The 19555-nt window shown below is 70.0% G+C and overlaps 13 non-coding genes and 2 pseudogenes across 13 annotated transcripts; all 15 read right to left on the bottom strand.

The window, feature by feature from the left end:
- Positions 1-605: 605 nt before the first annotated feature.
- Positions 606-725, bottom strand: LOC144930272 (5S ribosomal RNA). Its single transcript, XR_013635460.1, has one exon. It is a non-coding gene; the product is annotated as a 5S ribosomal RNA (ribosomal RNA).
- A 1151-nt stretch (positions 726-1876) lies between these two features.
- Positions 1877-1995, bottom strand: LOC144930296 (5S ribosomal RNA). Its single transcript, XR_013635478.1, has one exon. It is a non-coding gene; the product is annotated as a 5S ribosomal RNA (ribosomal RNA).
- A 1147-nt stretch (positions 1996-3142) lies between these two features.
- Positions 3143-3261, bottom strand: LOC144930295 (5S ribosomal RNA). Its single transcript, XR_013635477.1, has one exon. It is a non-coding gene; the product is annotated as a 5S ribosomal RNA (ribosomal RNA).
- Positions 3262-4406: 1145 nt separating this feature from the next.
- Positions 4407-4525, bottom strand: LOC144930294 (5S ribosomal RNA). The gene has a single exon (XR_013635476.1). It is a non-coding gene; the product is annotated as a 5S ribosomal RNA (ribosomal RNA).
- A 1144-nt stretch (positions 4526-5669) lies between these two features.
- LOC144930293 (5S ribosomal RNA) lies at positions 5670-5788 on the bottom strand. The gene has a single exon (XR_013635475.1). It is a non-coding gene; the product is annotated as a 5S ribosomal RNA (ribosomal RNA).
- A 1144-nt stretch (positions 5789-6932) lies between these two features.
- On the bottom strand, positions 6933-7051 carry LOC144930292 (5S ribosomal RNA). The gene has a single exon (XR_013635474.1). It is a non-coding gene; the product is annotated as a 5S ribosomal RNA (ribosomal RNA).
- Positions 7052-8195: 1144 nt separating this feature from the next.
- Positions 8196-8314, bottom strand: LOC144930271 (5S ribosomal RNA). Its single transcript, XR_013635459.1, has one exon. It is a non-coding gene; the product is annotated as a 5S ribosomal RNA (ribosomal RNA).
- A 1144-nt stretch (positions 8315-9458) lies between these two features.
- LOC144930291 (5S ribosomal RNA) lies at positions 9459-9577 on the bottom strand. The gene has a single exon (XR_013635473.1). It is a non-coding gene; the product is annotated as a 5S ribosomal RNA (ribosomal RNA).
- Positions 9578-10729: 1152 nt separating this feature from the next.
- On the bottom strand, positions 10730-10848 carry LOC144930290 (5S ribosomal RNA). The gene has a single exon (XR_013635472.1). It is a non-coding gene; the product is annotated as a 5S ribosomal RNA (ribosomal RNA).
- A 1144-nt stretch (positions 10849-11992) lies between these two features.
- On the bottom strand, positions 11993-12102 carry LOC144930274 (5S ribosomal RNA; annotated as a pseudogene).
- A 1152-nt stretch (positions 12103-13254) lies between these two features.
- On the bottom strand, positions 13255-13373 carry LOC144930289 (5S ribosomal RNA). Its single transcript, XR_013635471.1, has one exon. It is a non-coding gene; the product is annotated as a 5S ribosomal RNA (ribosomal RNA).
- A 1144-nt stretch (positions 13374-14517) lies between these two features.
- On the bottom strand, positions 14518-14636 carry LOC144930288 (5S ribosomal RNA). Its single transcript, XR_013635470.1, has one exon. It is a non-coding gene; the product is annotated as a 5S ribosomal RNA (ribosomal RNA).
- Positions 14637-15788: 1152 nt separating this feature from the next.
- Positions 15789-15907, bottom strand: LOC144930287 (5S ribosomal RNA). Its single transcript, XR_013635469.1, has one exon. It is a non-coding gene; the product is annotated as a 5S ribosomal RNA (ribosomal RNA).
- Positions 15908-17041: 1134 nt separating this feature from the next.
- On the bottom strand, positions 17042-17161 carry LOC144930273 (5S ribosomal RNA; annotated as a pseudogene).
- Positions 17162-18336: 1175 nt separating this feature from the next.
- Positions 18337-18455, bottom strand: LOC144930286 (5S ribosomal RNA). Its single transcript, XR_013635468.1, has one exon. It is a non-coding gene; the product is annotated as a 5S ribosomal RNA (ribosomal RNA).
- Positions 18456-19555: the final 1100 nt, after the last annotated feature.

Below are 19555 nucleotides of genomic sequence, written 5' to 3'. Positions count from 1 at the left end.
ACGCGCTATCTCAGAGGTCCCCCTGACCCGTCTCCCGCTTCGCAAGGCCCCGGGGGAGGCAGGATGGGCCACCGCCGCCTCCTCAGGGAGACCAGCCCAGAGGCGACCAGCACCCACCTTTCCCACTTACCGGCCCCGAAGCCGAGGCAGGGACTGCTCCAGGCCCGCAGGCAGCCTTCCCGGCCAAAAGGACAGCGGCTGCCTCCCTCCCCTCACTTTCAAAGGGGCCAGCTGCCAAGGAGGCAGGCTGGCAAAGGGCTTCCCTCAACCAGCCAGCCCAAAGGCCCGGGGCTGCGCCGCACGGCAAGGGCTTCTGGCTTTCCTTTCTCCCAGCCTCCAGAGGCGGGCAGGGAGCGCGAGGGCAGACAGGCCTTGGGGCGCCTGCCGCCGCTTCGGCCACCTGGCCTCCCACACCTGCTGCCAAGGGGGCAAGAGCGCCGCCTGGTAAGAAAAACAAAGACGCCACGGGGCCGGGCGCCCCAAGCCCTCGCCCTGGGCTGCGGCGGGCGAGGTGGCTACGGCCTGCGAGACCTCTGCGCAAGCAAGCGAGGACCAGGCGGCAAAAGCCTGTGCCGGAGGGAGACCTGCAGCCGGGGGCCGGCAAAAGCCTACAGCACCCCAGTATTCCCAGGAGGTCTCCCATCCAAGTACTAACCAGGCCCGACCCTGCTTAGCTTCCGAGATCAGACGAGATCGGGCGTGTTCAGGGTGGTATGGCCGTAGACGCTGCTGCCTGCCGCTTTGCCTGCCTGTTAAGCGAGCCCACACACACCGCCCTGCCTGCTCCACGCCTTCACCCCCCGCCCCCACACCGGCTCCGCAACGCGCTCACGCACGCACGCACGCAACACCGGCCTCGCACCCCAGCCTCCACACACCCAGGCTCACGCCCCGGCAGCACCATACGCACCCCACGGCCCCCGGCCACACGCACCGCGACGAACCCTCCTCCCCACCCCCCACAAATACACCCCCCGCTCCCCTCTCACCACGCACTCCCTCCTCACATGACGCCCTCACAATCTGCACGCACACACACGCACGCACACACCCCGACACAAAACCCCCAGGGGAAGCGCACCGCCCGGGACGGGGGCTGCCGCCCGCACGCCCGCTCCCGCCCCTCACCTGCACGCACCTCGCAGGGGCAGCTCCCGCACAGCCCGCTCGCCTTTCCTCACAGCTCCCGGTCCTCGACACAGCTCTCACGCCTCCCTGGGGGACGCCCTCACCGCACTTGGCCTGCCTTTTGCTCGCTCCGGGAAACCCGGGACGCGCCCCCCGGGGGCCTCCCCCTGACCCGTCTCCCGCTTCGCAAGGCCCCCGGGGGAGGCAGGATGGGCCACCGCCGCCTCCTCAGGGAGACCAGCCCAGAGGCGACCAGCACCCACCTTTCCCACTTACCGGCCCCGAAGCCGAGGCAGGGACTGCTCCAGGCCCGCAGGCAGCCTTCCCGGCCAAAAGGACAGCGGCTGCCTCCCTCCCCTCACTTTCAACGGGCCAGCTGCCAAGGAGGCAGGCTGGCAAAGGGCTTCCCTCAACCAGCCAGCCCAAAGGCCCGGGCTGCGCCGCACGGCAAGGCTTCTGGCTTTCCTTTCTCCCAGCCTCCAGAGGCGGGCAGGGAGCGCGAGGGGCAGACAGGCCTTGGGGCGCCTGCCGCCGCTTCGGCCACCTGGCCTCCCACACCTGCTGCCAAGGGGGCAAGAGCGCCGCCTGGTAAGAAAAACAAAGACGCCACGGGGCCGGGCGCCCCAAGCCCTCGCCCTGGGCTGCGGCGGGCGAGGTGGCTACGGCCTGCGAGACCTCTGCGCAAGCAAGCGAGGACCAGGCGGCAAAAGCCTGTGCCGGAGGGAGACCTGCAGCCGGGGCCGGCAAAAGCCTACAGCACCCAGTATTCCCAGGAGGTCTCCCATCCAAGTACTAACCAGGCCCGACCCTGCTTAGCTTCCGAGATCAGACGAGATCGGGCGTGTTCAGGGTGGTATGGCCGTAGACGCTGCTGCCTGCCGCTTTGCCTGCCTTTAAGCGAGCCCACACACACCGCCCTGCCTGCTCCACGCCTTCACCCCCCGCCCCCACACCGGCTCCGCAACGCGCTCACGACGCACGCACGCAACACCGGCCTCGCACCCCGCAGCCTCCACACACCCAGGCTCACGCCCCGCAGCACCATACGCACCCCACGGACCCCCGGCCCACACGCACCGCGACGAACCCTCCTCCCCACCCCCCACAAATACACCCCCGCTCCCCTCTCACCACGCACTCCCTCCTCACATGACGCCCTCACAAACTGCACGCACACACACGCACGCACACACCCCGACACAAAACCCCCAGGGAAGCGCACCGCCCGGGACGGGGCTGCCGCCCGCACGCCCGCTCCCGCCCCTCCACCTGCACGCACCTCGCAGGGGCAGCTCCCGCACAGCCCGCTCGCCTTTCCTCACAGCTCCCGGTCCTCGACACAGCTCTCACGCCTCCCTGGGGGACGCCCTCCCGCACTTGGCCTGCCTTTTGCTCGCTCCGGGAAACCCGGGACGCGCCCCCCGGGGGCCTCCCCCTGACCCGTCTCCCGCTTCGCAAGGCCCCGGGGGAGGCAGGATGGGCCACCGCCGCCTCCTCAGGGAGACCAGCCCAGAGGCGACCAGCACCCACCTTTCCCACTTACCGGCCCCGAAGCCGAGGCAGGGACTGCTCCAGGCCCGCAGGCAGCCTTCCCGGCCAAAAGGACAGCGGCTGCCTCCCTCCCCTCACTTTCAAAGGGCCAGCTGCCAAGGAGGCAGGCTGGCAAAGGGCTTCCCTCAACCAGCCAGCCCAAAGGCCCGGGCTGCGCCGCACGGCAAGGCTTCTGGCTTTCCTTTCTCCCAGCCTCCAGAGGCGGGCAGGGAGCGCGAGGGCAGACAGGCCTTGGGGCGCCTGCCGCCGCTTCGGCCACCTGGCCTCCCACACCTGCTGCCAAGGGGGCAAGAGCGCCGCCTGGTAAGAAAAACAAAGACGCCACGGGGCCGGGCGCCCCAAGCCCTCGCCCTGGGCTGCGGCGGGCGAGGTGGCTACGGCCTGCGAGACCTCTGCGCAAGCAAGCGAGGACCAGGCGGCAAAAGCCTGTGCCGGAGGGAGACCTGCAGCCGGGGCCGGCAAAAGCCTACAGCACCCAGTATTCCCAGGAGGTCTCCCATCCAAGTACTAACCAGGCCCGACCCTGCTTAGCTTCCGAGATCAGACGAGATCGGGCGTGTTCAGGGTGGTATGGCCGTAGACGCTGCTGCCTGCCGCTTTGCCTGCCTTTAAGCGAGCCCACACACACCGCCCTGCCTGCTCCACGCCTTCACCCCCCGCCCCCACACCGGCTCCGCAACGCGCTCACGCACGCACGCACGCAACACCGGCCTCGCACCCCAGCCTCCACACACCCAGGCTCACGCCCCGCAGCACCATACGCACCCCACGGCCCCCGGCCCACACGCACCGCGACGAACCCTCCTCCCCACCCCCCACAAATACACCCCCGCTCCCCTCTCACCACGCACTCCCTCCTCACATGACGCCCTCACAAACTGCACGCACACACACGCACGCACACACCCCGACACAAAACCCCCAGGGGAAGCGCACCGCCCGGGACGGGGCTGCCGCCCGCACGCCCGCTCCCGCCCCTCACCTGCACGCACCTCGCAGGGGCAGCTCCCGCACAGCCCGCTCGCCTTTCCTCACAGCTCCCGGTCCTCGACACAGCTCTCACGCCTCCCTGGGGACGCCCTCCCGCACTTGGCCTGCCTTTTGCTCGCTCCGGGAAACCCGGGACGCGCCCCCCGGGGGCCTCCCCCTGACCCGTCTCCCGCTTCGCAAGGCCCCGGGGGGAGGCAGGATGGGCCACCGCCGCCTCCTCAGGGAGACCAGCCCAGAGGCGACCAGCACCCACCTTTCCCACTTACCGGCCCCGAAGCCGAGGCAGGGACTGCTCCAGGCCCGCAGGCAGCCTTCCCGGCCAAAAGGACAGCGGCTGCCTCCCTCCCCTCACTTTCAAAGGGCCAGCTGCCAAGGAGGCAGGCTGGCAAAGGGCTTCCCTCAACCAGCCAGCCCAAAGGCCCGGGCTGCGCCGCACGGCAAGGCTTCTGGCTTTCCTTTCTCCCAGCCTCCAGAGGCGGGCAGGGAGCGCGAGGGCAGACAGGCCTTGGGGCGCCTGCCGCCGCTTCGGCCACCTGGCCTCCCACACCTGCTGCCAAGGGGGCAAGAGCGCCGCCTGGTAAGAAAAACAAAGACGCCACGGGGCCGGGCGCCCCAAGCCCTCGCCCTGGGCTGCGGCGGGCGAGGTGGCTACGGCCTGCGAGACCTCTGCGCAAGCAAGCGAGGACCAGGCGGCAAAAGCCTGTGCCGGAGGGAGACCTGCAGCCGGGGCCGGCAAAAGCCTACAGCACCCAGTATTCCCAGGAGGTCTCCCATCCAAGTACTAACCAGGCCCGACCCTGCTTAGCTTCCGAGATCAGACGAGATCGGGCGTGTTCAGGGTGGTATGGCCGTAGACGCTGCTGCCTGCCGCTTTGCCTGCCTTTAAGCGAGCCCACACACACCGCCCTGCCTGCTCCACGCCTTCACCCCCCGCCCCCACACCGGCTCCGCAACGCGCTCACGCACGCACGCACGCAACACCGGCCTCGCACCCCAGCCTCCACACACCCAGGCTCACGCCCCGCAGCACCATACGCACCCCACGGCCCCCGGCCCACACGCACCGCGACGAACCCTCCTCCCCACCCCCCACAAATACACCCCCGCTCCCCTCTCACCACGCACTCCCTCCTCACATGACGCCCTCACAAACTGCACGCACACACACGCACGCACACACCCCGACACAAAACCCCCAGGGGAAGCGCACCGCCCGGGACGGGGCTGCCGCCCGCACGCCCGCTCCCGCCCCTCACCTGCACGCACCTCGCAGGGGCAGCTCCCGCACAGCCCGCTCGCCTTTCCTCACAGCTCCCGGTCCTCGACACAGCTCTCACGCCTCCCTGGGGACGCCCTCCCGCACTTGGCCTGCCTTTTGCTCGCTCCGGGAAACCCGGGACGCGCCCCCCGGGGGCCTCCCCCTGACCCGTCTCCCGCTTCGCAAGGCCCCGGGGGAGGCAGGATGGGCCACCGCCGCCTCCTCAGGGAGACCAGCCCAGAGGCGACCAGCACCCACCTTTCCCACTTACCGGCCCCGAAGCCGAGGCAGGGACTGCTCCAGGCCCGCAGGCAGCCTTCCCGGCCAAAAGGACAGCGGCTGCCTCCCTCCCCTCACTTTCAAAGGGCCAGCTGCCAAGGAGGCAGGCTGGCAAAGGGCTTCCCTCAACCAGCCAGCCCAAAGGCCCGGGCTGCGCCGCACGGCAAGGCTTCTGGCTTTCCTTTCTCCCAGCCTCCAGAGGCGGGCAGGGAGCGCGAGGGCAGACAGGCCTTGGGGCGCCTGCCGCCGCTTCGGCCACCTGGCCTCCCACACCTGCTGCCAAGGGGGCAAGAGCGCCGCCTGGTAAGAAAAACAAAGACGCCACGGGGCCGGGCGCCCCAAGCCCTCGCCCTGGGCTGCGGCGGGCGAGGTGGCTACGGCCTGCGAGACCTCTGCGCAAGCAAGCGAGGACCAGGCGGCAAAAGCCTGTGCCGGAGGGAGACCTGCAGCCGGGGCCGGCAAAAGCCTACAGCACCCAGTATTCCCAGGAGGTCTCCCATCCAAGTACTAACCAGGCCCGACCCTGCTTAGCTTCCGAGATCAGACGAGATCGGGCGTGTTCAGGGTGGTATGGCCGTAGACGCTGCTGCCTGCCGCTTTGCCTGCCTTTAAGCGAGCCCACACACACCGCCCTGCCTGCTCCACGCCTTCACCCCCCGCCCCCACACCGGCTCCGCAACGCGCTCACGCACGCACGCACGCAACACCGGCCTCGCACCCCAGCCTCCACACACCCAGGCTCACGCCCCGCAGCACCATACGCACCCCACGGCCCCCGGCCCACACGCACCGCGACGAACCCTCCTCCCCACCCCCCACAAATACACCCCCGCTCCCCTCTCACCACGCACTCCCTCCTCACATGACGCCCTCACAAACTGCACGCACACACACGCACGCACACACCCCGACACAAAACCCCCAGGGGAAGCGCACCGCCCGGGACGGGGCTGCCGCCCGCACGCCCGCTCCCGCCCCTCACCTGCACGCACCTCGCAGGGGCAGCTCCCGCACAGCCCGCTCGCCTTTCCTCACAGCTCCCGGTCCTCGACACAGCTCTCACGCCTCCCTGGGGACGCCCTCCCGCACTTGGCCTGCCTTTTGCTCGCTCCGGGAAACCCGGGACGCGCCCCCCGGGGGCCTCCCCCTGACCCGTCTCCCGCTTCGCAAGGCCCCGGGGGAGGCAGGATGGGCCACCGCCGCCTCCTCAGGGAGACCAGCCCAGAGGCGACCAGCACCCACCTTTCCCACTTACCGGCCCCGAAGCCGAGGCAGGGACTGCTCCAGGCCCGCAGGCAGCCTTCCCGGCCAAAAGGACAGCGGCTGCCTCCCTCCCCTCACTTTCAAAGGGCCAGCTGCCAAGGAGGCAGGCTGGCAAAGGGCTTCCCTCAACCAGCCAGCCCAAAGGCCCGGGCTGCGCCGCACGGCAAGGCTTCTGGCTTTCCTTTCTCCCAGCCTCCAGAGGCGGGCAGGGAGCGCGAGGGCAGACAGGCCTTGGGGCGCCTGCCGCCGCTTCGGCCACCTGGCCTCCCACACCTGCTGCCAAGGGGGCAAGAGCGCCGCCTGGTAAGAAAAACAAAGACGCCACGGGGCCGGGCGCCCCAAGCCCTCGCCCTGGGCTGCGGCGGGCGAGGTGGCTACGGCCTGCGAGACCTCTGCGCAAGCAAGCGAGGACCAGGCGGCAAAAGCCTGTGCCGGAGGGAGACCTGCAGCCGGGGCCGGCAAAAGCCTACAGCACCCAGTATTCCCAGGAGGTCTCCCATCCAAGTACTAACCAGGCCCGACCCTGCTTAGCTTCCGAGATCAGACGAGATCGGGCGTGTTCAGGGTGGTATGGCCGTAGACGCTGCTGCCTGCCGCTTTGCCTGCCTTTAAGCGAGCCCACACACACCGCCCTGCCTGCTCCACGCCTTCACCCCCCGCCCCCACACCGGCTCCGCAACGCGCTCACGCACGCACGCACGCAACACCGGCCTCGCACCCCAGCCTCCACACACCCAGGCTCACGCCCCGCAGCACCATACGCACCCCACGGCCCCCGGCCCACACGCACCGCGACGAACCCTCCTCCCCACCCCCCACAAATACACCCCCGCTCCCCTCTCACCACGCACTCCCTCCTCACATGACGCCCTCACAAACTGCACGCACACACACGCACGCACACACCCCGACACAAAACCCCCAGGGGAAGCGCACCGCCCGGGACGGGGCTGCCGCCCGCACGCCCGCTCCCGCCCCTCACCTGCACGCACCTCGCAGGGGCAGCTCCCGCACAGCCCGCTCGCCTTTCCTCACAGCTCCCGGTCCTCGACACAGCTCTCACGCCTCCCTGGGGACGCCCTCCCGCACTTGGCCTGCCTTTTGCTCGCTCCGGGAAACCCGGGACGCGCCCCCCGGGGGCCTCCCCCTGACCCGTCTCCCGCTTCGCAAGGCCCCGGGGGAGGCAGGATGGGCCACCGCCGCCTCCTCAGGGAGACCAGCCCAGAGGCGACCAGCACCCACCTTTCCCACTTACCGGCCCCGAAGCCGAGGCAGGGACTGCTCCAGGCCCGCAGGCAGCCTTCCCGGCCAAAAGGACAGCGGCTGCCTCCCTCCCCTCACTTTCAAAGGGCCAGCTGCCAAGGAGGCAGGCTGGCAAAGGGCTTCCCTCAACCAGCCAGCCCAAAGGCCCGGGCTGCGCCGCACGGCAAGGCTTCTGGCTTTCCTTTCTCCCAGCCTCCAGAGGCGGGCAGGGAGCGCGAGGGCAGACAGGCCTTGGGGCGCCTGCCGCCGCTTCGGCCACCTGGCCTCCCACACCTGCTGCCAAGGGGGCAAGAGCGCCGCCTGGTAAGAAAAACAAAGACGCCACGGGGCCGGGCGCCCCAAGCCCTCGCCCTGGGCTGCGGCGGGCGAGGTGGCTACGGCCTGCGAGACCTCTGCGCAAGCAAGCGAGGACCAGGCGGCAAAAGCCTGTGCCGGAGGGAGACCTGCAGCCGGGGCCGGCAAAAGCCTACAGCACCCAGTATTCCCAGGAGGTCTCCCATCCAAGTACTAACCAGGCCCGACCCTGCTTAGCTTCCGAGATCAGACGAGATCGGGCGTGCTCAGGGTGGTATGGCCGTAGACGCTGCTGCCTGCCGCTTTGCCTGCCTTTAAGCGAGCCCACACACACCGCCCTGCCTGCTCCACGCCTTCACCCCCCGCCCCCACACCGGCTCCGCAACGCGCTCACGCACGCACGCACGCAACACCGGCCTCGCACCCCAGCCTCCACACACCCAGGCTCACGCCCCGCAGCACCATACGCACCCCACGACCCCCGGCCCACACGCACCGCGACGAACCCTCCTCCCCACCCCCCACAAATACACCCCCGCTCCCCTCTCACCACGCACTCCCTCCTCACATGACGCCCTCACAAACTGCACGCACACACACGCACGCACACACCCCGACACAAAACCCCCAGGGGAAGCGCACCGCCCGGGACGGGGCTGCCGCCCGCACGCCCGCTCCCGCCCCTCACCTGCACGCACCTCGCAGGGGCAGCTCCCGCACAGCCCGCTCGCCTTTCCTCACAGCTCCCGGTCCTCGACACAGCTCTCACGCCTCCCTGGGGACGCCCTCCCGCACTTGGCCTGCCTTTTGCTCGCTCCGGGAAACCCGGGACGCGCCCCCCGGGGGCCTCCCCCTGACCCGTCTCCCGCTTCGCAAGGCCCCGGGGGAGGCAGGATGGGCCACCGCCGCCTCCTCAGGGAGACCAGCCCAGAGGCGACCAGCACCCACCTTTCCCACTTACCGGCCCCGAAGCCGAGGCAGGGACTGCTCCAGGCCCGCAGGCAGCCTTCCCGGCCAAAAGGACAGCGGCTGCCTCCCTCCCCTCACTTTCAAAGGGCCAGCTGCCAAGGAGGCAGGCTGGCAAAGGGCTTCCCTCAACCAGCCAGCCCAAAGGCCCGGGCTGCGCCGCACGGCAAGGCTTCTGGCTTTCCTTTCTCCCAGCCTCCAGAGGCGGGCAGGGAGCGCGAGGGCAGACAGGCCTTGGGGCGCCTGCCGCCGCTTCGGCCACCTGGCCTCCCACACCTGCTGCCAAGGGGGCAAGAGCGCCGCCTGGTAAGAAAAACAAAGACGCCACGGGGCCGGGCGCCCCAAGCCCTCGCCCTGGGCTGCGGCGGGCGAGGTGGCTACGGCCTGCGAGACCTCTGCGCAAGCAAGCGAGGACCAGGCGGCAAAAGCCTGTGCCGGAGGGAGACCTGCAGCCGGGGCCGGCAAAAGCCTACAGCACCCAGTATTCCCAGGAGGTCTCCCATCCAAGTACTAACCAGGCCCGACCCTGCTTAGCTTCCGAGATCAGACGAGATCGGGCGTGTTCAGGGTGGTATGGCCGTAGACGCTGCTGCCTGCCGCTTTGCCTGCCTTTAAGCGAGCCCACACACACCGCCCTGCCTGCTCCACGCCTTCACCCCCCGCCCCCACACCGGCTCCGCAACGCGCTCACGCACGCACGCACGCACGCACGCAACACCGGCCTCGCACCCCAGCCTCCACACACCCAGGCTCACGCCCCGCAGCACCATACGCACCCCACGACCCCCGGCCCACACGCACCGCGACGAACCCTCCTCCCCACCCCCCACAAATACACCCCCGCTCCCCTCTCACCACGCACTCCCTCCTCACATGACGCCCTCACAAACTGCACGCACACACACGCACGCACACACCCCGACACAAAACCCCCAGGGGAAGCGCACCGCCCGGGACGGGGCTGCCGCCCGCACGCCCGCTCCCGCCCCTCACCTGCACGCACCTCGCAGGGGCAGCTCCCGCACAGCCCGCTCGCCTTTCCTCACAGCTCCCGGTCCTCGACACAGCTCTCACGCCTCCCTGGGGACGCCCTCCCGCACTTGGCCTGCCTTTTGCTCGCTCCGGGAAACCCGGGACGCGCCCCCCGGGGGCCTCCCCCTGACCCGTCTCCCGCTTCGCAAGGCCCCGGGGGAGGCAGGATGGGCCACCGCCGCCTCCTCAGGGAGACCAGCCCAGAGGCGACCAGCACCCACCTTTCCCACTTACCGGCCCCGAAGCCGAGGCAGGGACTGCTCCAGGCCCGCAGGCAGCCTTCCCGGCCAAAAGGACAGCGGCTGCCTCCCTCCCCTCACTTTCAAAGGGCCAGCTGCCAAGGAGGCAGGCTGGCAAAGGGCTTCCCTCAACCAGCCAGCCCAAAGGCCCGGGCTGCGCCGCACGGCAAGGCTTCTGGCTTTCCTTTCTCCCAGCCTCCAGAGGCGGGCAGGGAGCGCGAGGGCAGACAGGCCTTGGGGCGCCTGCCGCCGCTTCGGCCACCTGGCCTCCCACACCTGCTGCCAAGGGGGCAAGAGCGCCGCCTGGTAAGAAAAACAAAGACGCCACGGGGCCGGGCGCCCCAAGCCCTCGCCCTGGGCTGCGGCGGGCGAGGTGGCTACGGCCTGCGAGACCTCTGCGCAAGCAAGCGAGGACCAGGCGGCAAAAGCCTGTGCCGGAGGGAGACCTGCAGCCGGGGCCGGCAAAAGCCTACAGCACCCAGTATTCCCAGGAGGTCTCCCATCCAAGTACTAACCAGGCCCGACCCTGCTTAGCTTCCGAGATCAGACGAGATCGGGCGTGTTCAGGGTGGTATGGCCGTAGACGCTGCTGCCTGCCGCTTTGCCTGCCTTTAAGCGAGCCCACACACACCGCCCTGCCTGCTCCACGCCTTCACCCCCCGCCCCCACACCGGCTCCGCAACGCGCTCATGCACGCACGCACGCAACACCGGCCTCGCACCCCAGCCTCCACACACCCAGGCTCACGCCCCGCAGCACCATACGCACCCCACGGCCCCCGGCCCACACGCACCGCGACGAACCCTCCTCCCCACCCCCCACAAATACACCCCCGCTCCCCTCTCACCACGCACTCCCTCCTCACATGACGCCCTCACAAACTGCACGCACACACACGCACGCACACACCCCGACACAAAACCCCCAGGGGAAGCGCACCGCCCGGGACGGGGCTGCCGCCCGCACGCCCGCTCCCGCCCCTCACCTGCACGCACCTCGCAGGGGCAGCTCCCGCACAGCCCGCTCGCCTTTCCTCACAGCTCCCGGTCCTCGACACAGCTCTCACGCCTCCCTGGGGACGCCCTCCCGCACTTGGCCTGCCTTTTGCTCGCTCCGGGAAACCCGGGACGCGCCCCCCGGGGGCCTCCCCCTGACCCGTCTCCCGCTTCGCAAGGCCCCGGGGGAGGCAGGATGGGCCACCGCCGCCTCCTCAGGGAGACCAGCCCAGAGGCGACCAGCACCCACCTTTCCCACTTACCGGCCCCGAAGCCGAGGCAGGGACTGCTCCAGGCCCGCAGGCAGCCTTCCCGGCCAAAAGGACAGCGGCTGCCTCCCTCCCCTCACTTTCAAAGGGCCAGCTGCCAAGGAGGCAGGCTGGCAAAGGGCTTCCCTCAACCAGCCAGCCCAAAGGCCCGGGCTGCGCCGCACGGCAAGGCTTCTGGCTTTCCTTTCTCCCAGCCTCCAGAGGCGGGCAGGGAGCGCGAGGGCAGACAGGCCTTGGGGCGCCTGCCGCCGCTTCGGCCACCTGGCCTCCCACACCTGCTGCCAAGGGGGCAAGAGCGCCGCCTGGTAAGAAAAACAAAGACGCCACGGGGCCGGGCGCCCCAAGCCCTCGCCCTGGGCTGCGGCGGGCGAGGTGGCTACGGCCTGCGAGACCTCTGCGCAAGCAAGCGAGGACCAGGCGGCAAAAGCCTGTGCCGGAGGGAGACCTGCAGCCGGGGCCGGCAAAAGCCTACAGCACCCAGGAGGTCTCCATTCCAAGTACTAACCAGGCCCGACCCTGCTTAGCTTCCGAGATCAGACGAGATCGGGCGTGTTCAGGGTGGTATGGCCGTAGACGCTGCTGCCTGCCGCTTTGCCTGCCTTTAAGCGAGCCCACACACACCGCCCTGCCTGCTCCACGCCTTCACCCCCCGCCCCCACACCGGCTCCGCAACGCGCTCACGCACGCACGCACGCACGCACGCAACACCGGCCTCGCACCCCAGCCTCCACACACCCAGGCTCACGCCCCGCAGCACCATACGCACCCCACGACCCCCGGCCCACACGCACCGCGACGAACCCTCCTCCCCACCCCCCACAAATACACCCCCGCTCCCCTCTCACCACGCACTCCCTCCTCACATGACGCCCTCACAAACTGCACGCACACACACGCACGCACACACCCCGACACAAAACCCCCAGGGGAAGCGCACCGCCCGGGACGGGGCTGCCGCCCGCACGCCCGCTCCCGCCCCTCACCTGCACGCACCTCGCAGGGGCAGCTCCCGCACAGCCCGCTCGCCTTTCCTCACAGCTCCCGGTCCTCGACACAGCTCTCACGCCTCCCTGGGGACGCCCTCCCGCACTTGGCCTGCCTTTTGCTCGCTCCGGGAAACCCGGGACGCGCCCCCCGGGGGCCTCCCCCTGACCCGTCTCCCGCTTCGCAAGGCCCCGGGGGAGGCAGGATGGGCCACCGCCGCCTCCTCAGGGAGACCAGCCCAGAGGCGACCAGCACCCACCTTTCCCACTTACCGGCCCCGAAGCCGAGGCAGGGACTGCTCCAGGCCCGCAGGCAGCCTTCCCGGCCAAAAGGACAGCGGCTGCCTCCCTCCCCTCACTTTCAAAGGGCCAGCTGCCAAGGAGGCAGGCTGGCAAAGGGCTTCCCTCAACCAGCCAGCCCAAAGGCCCGGGCTGCGCCGCACGGCAAGGCTTCTGGCTTTCCTTTCTCCCAGCCTCCAGAGGCGGGCAGGGAGCGCGAGGGCAGACAGGCCTTGGGGCGCCTGCCGCCGCTTCGGCCACCTGGCCTCCCACACCTGCTGCCAAGGGGGCAAGAGCGCCGCCTGGTAAGAAAAACAAAGACGCCACGGGGCCGGGCGCCCCAAGCCCTCGCCCTGGGCTGCGGCGGGCGAGGTGGCTACGGCCTGCGAGACCTCTGCGCAAGCAAGCGAGGACCAGGCGGCAAAAGCCTGTGCCGGAGGGAGACCTGCAGCCGGGGCCGGCAAAAGCCTACAGCACCCAGTATTCCCAGGAGGTCTCCCATCCAAGTACTAACCAGGCCCGACCCTGCTTAGCTTCCGAGATCAGACGAGATCGGGCGTGTTCAGGGTGGTATGGCCGTAGACGCTGCTGCCTGCCGCTTTGCCTGCCTTTAAGCGAGCCCACACACACCGCCCTGCCTGCTCCACGCCTTCACCCCCCGCCCCCACACCGGCTCCGCAACGCGCTCACGCACGCATGCACGCAACACCGGCCTCGCACCCCAGCCTCCACACACCCAGGCTCACGCCCCGCAGCACCATACGCACCCCACGACCCCCGGCCCACACGCACCGCGACGAACCCTCCTCCCCACCCCCCACAAATACACCCCCGCTCCCCTCTCACCACGCACTCCCTCCTCACATGACGCCCTCACAAACTGCACGCACACACACGCACGCACACACCCCGACACAAAACCCCCAGGGGAAGCGCACCGCCCGGGACGGGGCTGCCGCCCGCACGCCCGCTCCCGCCCCTCACCTGCACGCACCTCGCAGGGGCAGCTCCCGCACAGCCCGCTCGCCTTTCCTCACAGCTCCCGGTCCTCGACACAGCTCTCACGCCTCCCTGGGGACGCCCTCCCGCACTTGGCCTGCCTTTTGCTCGCTCCGGGAAACCCGGGACGCGCCCCCCGGGGGCCTCCCCCTGACCCGTCTCCCGCTTCGCAAGGCCCCGGGGGAGGCAGGATGGGCCACCGCCGCCTCCTCAGGGAGACCAGCCCAGAGGCGACCAGCACCCACCTTTCCCACTTACCGGCCCCGAAGCCGAGGCAGGGACTGCTCCAGGCCCGCAGGCAGCCTTCCCGGCCAAAAGGACAGCGGCTGCCTCCCTCCCCTCACTTTCAAAGGGCCAGCTGCCAAGGAGGCAGGCTGGCAAAGGGCTTCCCTCAACCAGCCAGCCCAAAGGCCCGGGCTGCGCCGCACGGCAAGGCTTCTGGCTTTCCTTTCTCCCAGCCTCCAGAGGCGGGCAGGGAGCGCGAGGGCAGACAGGCCTTGGGGCGCCTGCCGCCGCTTCGGCCACCTGGCCTCCCACACCTGCTGCCAAGGGGGCAAGAGCGCCGCCTGGTAAGAAAAACAAAGACGCCACGGGGCCGGGCGCCCCAAGCCCTCGCCCTGGGCTGCGGCGGGCGAGGTGGCTACGGCCTGCGAGACCTCTGCGCAAGCAAGCGAGGACCAGGCGGCAAAAGCCTGTGCCGGAGGGAGACCTGCAGCCGGGGCCGGCAAAAGCCTACAGCACCCAGTATTCCCAGGAGGTCTCCCATCCAAGTACTAACCAGGCCCGACCCTGCTTAGCTTCCGAGATCAGACGAGATCGGGCGTGTTCAGGGTGGTATGGCCGTAGACGCTGCTGCCTGCCGCTTTGCCTGCCTTTAAGCGAGCCCACACACACCGCCCTGCCTGCTCCACGCCTTCACCCCCCGCCCCCACACCGGCTCCGCAACGCGCTCACGCACGCACGCACGCACGCACGCAACACCGGCCTCGCACCCCAGCCTCCACACACCCAGGCTCACGCCCCGCAGCACCATACGCACCCCACGACCCCCGGCCCACACGCACCGCGACGAACCCTCCTCCCCACCCCCCACAAATACACCCCCGCTCCCCTCTCACCACGCACTCCCTCCTCACATGACGCCCTCACAAACTGCACGCACACACACGCACGCACACACCCCGACACAAAACCCCCAGGGGAAGCGCACCGCCCGGGACGGGGCTGCCGCCCGCACGCCCGCTCCCGCCCCTCACCTGCACGCACCTCGCAGGGGCAGCTCCCGCACAGCCCGCTCGCCTTTCCTCACAGCTCCCGGTCCTCGACACAGCTCTCACGCCTCCCTGGGGACGCCCTCCCGCACTTGGCCTGCCTTTTGCTCGCTCCGGGAAACCCGGGACGCGCCCCCCGGGGGCCTCCCCCTGACCCGTCTCCCGCTTCGCAAGGCCCCGGGGGAGGCAGGATGGGCCACCGCCGCCTCCTCAGGGAGACCAGCCCAGAGGCGACCAGCACCCACCTTTCCCACTTACCGGCCCCGAAGCCGAGGCAGGGACTGCTCCAGGCCCGCAGGCAGCCTTCCCGGCCAAAAGGACAGCGGCTGCCTCCCTCCCCTCACTTTCAAAGGGCCAGCTGCCAAGGAGGCAGGCTGGCAAAGGGCTTCCCTCAACCAGCCAGCCCAAAGGCCCGGGCTGCGCCGCACGGCAAGGCTTCTGGCTTTCCTTTCTCCCAGCCTCCAGAGGCGGGCAGGGAGCGCGAGGGCAGACAGGCCTTGGGGCGCCTGCCGCCGCTTCGGCCACCTGGCCTCCCACACCTGCTGCCAAGGGGGCAAGAGCGCCGCCTGGTAAGAAAAACAAAGACGCCACGGGGCCGGGCGCCCCAAGCCCTCGCCCTGGGCTGCGGCGGGCGAGGTGGCTACGGCCTGCGAGACCTCTGCGCAAGCAAGCGAGGACCAGGCGGCAAAAGCCTGTGCCGGAGGGAGACCTGCAGCCGGGGCCGGCAAAAGCCTACAGCACCCAGTATTCCCAGGAGGTCTCCCATCCAAGTACTAACCAGGCCCGACCCTGCTTAGCTTCCGAGATCAGACGAGATCGGGCGTGTTCAGGGTGGTATGGCCGTAGACGCTGCTGCCTGCCGCTTTGCCTGCCTTTAAGCGAGCCCACACACACCGCCCTGCCTGCTCCACGCCTTCACCCCCCGCCCCCACACCGGCTCCGCAACGCGCTCACGCACGCACGCACGCAACACCGGCCTCGCACCCCAGCCTCCACACACCCAGGCTCACGCCCCGCAGCACCATACGCACCCCACGGCCCCCGGCCCACACGCACCGCGACGAACCCTCCTCCCCACCCCCCACAAATACACCCCCGCTCCCCTCTCACCACGCACTCCCTCCTCACATGACGCCCTCACAAACTGCACGCACACACACGCACGCACACACCCCGACACAAAACCCCCAGGGGAAGCGCACCGCCCGGGACGGGGCTGCCGCCCGCACGCCCGCTCCCGCCCCTCACCTGCACGCACCTCGCAGGGGCAGCTCCCGCACAGCCCGCTCGCCTTTCCTCACAGCTCCCGGTCCTCGACACAGCTCTCACGCCTCCCTGGGGACGCCCTCCCGCACTTGGCCTGCCTTTTGCTCGCTCCGGGAAACCCGGGACGCGCCCCCCGGGGGCCTCCCCCTGACCCGTCTCCCGCTTCGCAAGGCCCCGGGGGAGGCAGGATGGGCCACCGCCGCCTCCTCAGGGAGACCAGCCCAGAGGCGACCAGCACCCACCTTTCCCACTTACCGGCCCCGAAGCCGAGGCAGGGACTGCTCCAGGCCCGCAGGCAGCCTTCCCGGCCAAAAGGACAGCGGCTGCCTCCCTCCCCTCACTTTCAAAGGGCCAGCTGCCAAGGAGGCAGGCTGGCAAAGGGCTTCCCTCAACCAGCCAGCCCAAAGGCCCGGGCTGCGCCGCACGGCAAGGCTTCTGGCTTTCCTTTCTCCCAGCCTCCAGAGGCGGGCAGGGAGCGCGAGGGCAGACAGGCCTTGGGGCGCCTGCCGCCGCTTCGGCCACCTGGCCTCCCACACCTGCTGCCAAGGGGGCAAGAGCGCCGCCTGGTAAGAAAAACAAAGACGCCACGGGGCCGGGCGCCCCAAGCCCTCGCCCTGGGCTGCGGCGGGCGAGGTGGCTACGGCCTGCGAGACCTCTGCGCAAGCAAGCGAGGACCAGGCGGCAAAAGCCTGTGCCGGAGGGAGACCTGCAGCCGGGGCCGGCAAAAGCCTACAGCACCCAGGAGGTCTCCCATCCAAGTACTAACCAGGCCCGACCCTGCTTAGCTTCCGAGATCAGACGAGATCGGGCGTGTTCAGGGTGGTATGGCCGTAGACGCTGCTGCCTGCCGCTTTGCCTGCCTTTAAGCGAGCCCACACACACCGCCCTGCCTGCTCCACGCCTTCACCCCCCGCCCCCACACCGGCTCCGCAACGCGCTCACGCACGCACGCACGCACGCACGCAACACCGGCCTCGCACCCCAGCCTCCACACACCCAGGCTCACGCCCCGCAGCACCATACGCACCCCACGACCCCCGGCCCACACGCACCGCGACGAACCCTCCTCCCCACCCCCCACAAATACACCCCCGCTCCCCTCTCACCACGCACTCCCTCCTCACATGACGCCCTCACAAACTGCACGCACACACACGCACGCACACACCCCGACACAAAACCCCCAGGGGAAGCGCACCGCCCGGGACGGGGCTGCCGCCCGCACGCCCGCTCCCGCCCCTCACCTGCACGCACCTCGCAGGGGCAGCTCCCGCACAGCCCGCTCGCCTTTCCTCACAGCTCCCGGTCCTCGACACAGCTCTCACGCCTCCCTGGGGACGCCCTCCCGCACTTGGCCTGCCTTTTGCTCGCTCCGGGAAACCCGGGACGCGCCCCCCGGGGGCCTCCCCCTGACCCGTCTCCCGCTTCGCAAGGCCCCGGGGGAGGCAGGATGGGCCACCGCCGCCTCCTCAGGGAGACCAGCCCAGAGGCGACCAGCACCCACCTTTCCCACTTACCGGCCCCGAAGCCGAGGCAGGGACTGCTCCAGGCCCGCAGGCAGCCTTCCCGGCCAAAAGGACAGCGGCTGCCTCCCTCCCCTCACTTTCAAAGGGCCAGCTGCCAAGGAGGCAGGCTGGCAAAGGGCTTCCCTCAACCAGCCAGCCCAAAGGCCCGGGCTGCGCCGCACGGCAAGGCTTCTGGCTTTCCTTTCTCCCAGCCTCCAGAGGCGGGCAGGGAGCGCGAGGGCAGACAGGCCTTGGGGCGCCTGCCGCCGCTTCGGCCACCTGGCCTCCCACACCTGCTGCCAAGGGGGCAAGAGCGCCGCCTGGTAAGAAAAACAAAGACGCCACGGGGCCGGGCGCCCCAAGCCCTCGCCCTGGGCTGCGGCGGGCGAGGTGGCTACGGCCTGCGAGACCTCTGCGCAAGCAAGCGAGGACCAGGCGGCAAAAGCCTGTGCCGGAGGGAGACCTGCAGCCGGGCAGCGGCAGGGAGCGTGGCGGGGGCCGGCAAAAGCCTACAGCACCCAGTATTCCCAGGAGGTCTCCCATCCAAGTACTAACCAGGCCCGACCCTGCTTAGCTTCCGAGATCAGACGAGATCGGGCGTGTTCAGGGTGGTATGGCCGTAGACGCTGCTGCCTGCCGCTTTGCCTGCCTTTAAGCGAGCCCACACACACCACCCTGCCTGCTCCACGCCTTCACCCCCTACCCCCACACCGGCTCCGCAACGCGCTCACGCACGCACGCACGCAACACCGGCCTCGCACCCCAGCCTCCACACACCCAGGCTCACGCCCCGCAGCACCATACGCACCCCACGACCCCCGGCCCACACGCACCGCGACGAACCCTCCTCCCCACCCCCCACAAATACACCCCCGCTCCCCTCTCACCACGCACTCCCTCCTCACATGACGCCCTCACAAACTGCACGCACACACACGCACGCACACACCCCGACACAAAACCCCCAGGGGAAGCGCACCGCCCGGGACGGGGCTGCCGCCCGCACGCCCGCTCCCGCCCCTCACCTGCACGCACCTCGCAGGGGCAGCTCCCGCACAGCCCGCTCGCCTTTCCTCACAGCTCCCGGTCCTCGACACAGCTCTCACGCCTCCCTGGGGACGCCCTCCCGCACTTGGCCTGCCTTTTGCTCGCTCCGGGAAACCCGGGACGCGCCCCCCGGGGGCCTCCCCCTGACCCGTCTCCCGCTTCGCAAGGCCCCGGGGGAGGCAGGATGGGCCACCGCCGCCTCCTCAGGGAGACCAGCCCAGAGGCGACCAGCACCCACCTTTCCCACTTACCGGCCCCGAAGCCGAGGCAGGGACTGCTCCAGGCCCGCAGGCAGCCTTCCCGGCCAAAAGGACAGCGGCTGCCTCCCTCCCCTCACTTTCAAAGGGCCAGCTGCCAAGGAGGCAGGCTGGCAAAGGGCTTCCCTCAACCAGCCAGCCCAAAGGCCCGGGCTGCGCCGCACGGCAAGGCTTCTGGCTTTCCTTTCTCCCAGCCTCCAGAGGCGGGCAGGGAGCGCGAGGGCAGACAGGCCTTGGGGCGCCTGCCGCCGCTTCGGCCACCTGGCCTCCCACACCTGCTGCCAAGGGGGCAAGAGCGCCGCCTGGTAAGAAAAACAAAGACGCCACGGGGCCGGGCGCCCCAAGCCCTCGCCCTGGGCTGCGGCGGGCGAGGTGGCTACGGCCTGCGAGACCTCTGCGCAAGCAAGCGAGGACCAGGCGG

This window comes from Lepidochelys kempii, chromosome 2, assembly GCF_965140285.1.
Source record: "Lepidochelys kempii isolate rLepKem1 chromosome 2, rLepKem1.hap1, whole genome shotgun sequence".
NCBI lineage: Eukaryota > Metazoa > Chordata > Testudines > Cheloniidae > Lepidochelys > Lepidochelys kempii.
The sequence above is the reverse complement of the archived record's forward strand: the minus strand, read 5'-3'. Positions and strand labels throughout refer to the sequence as shown.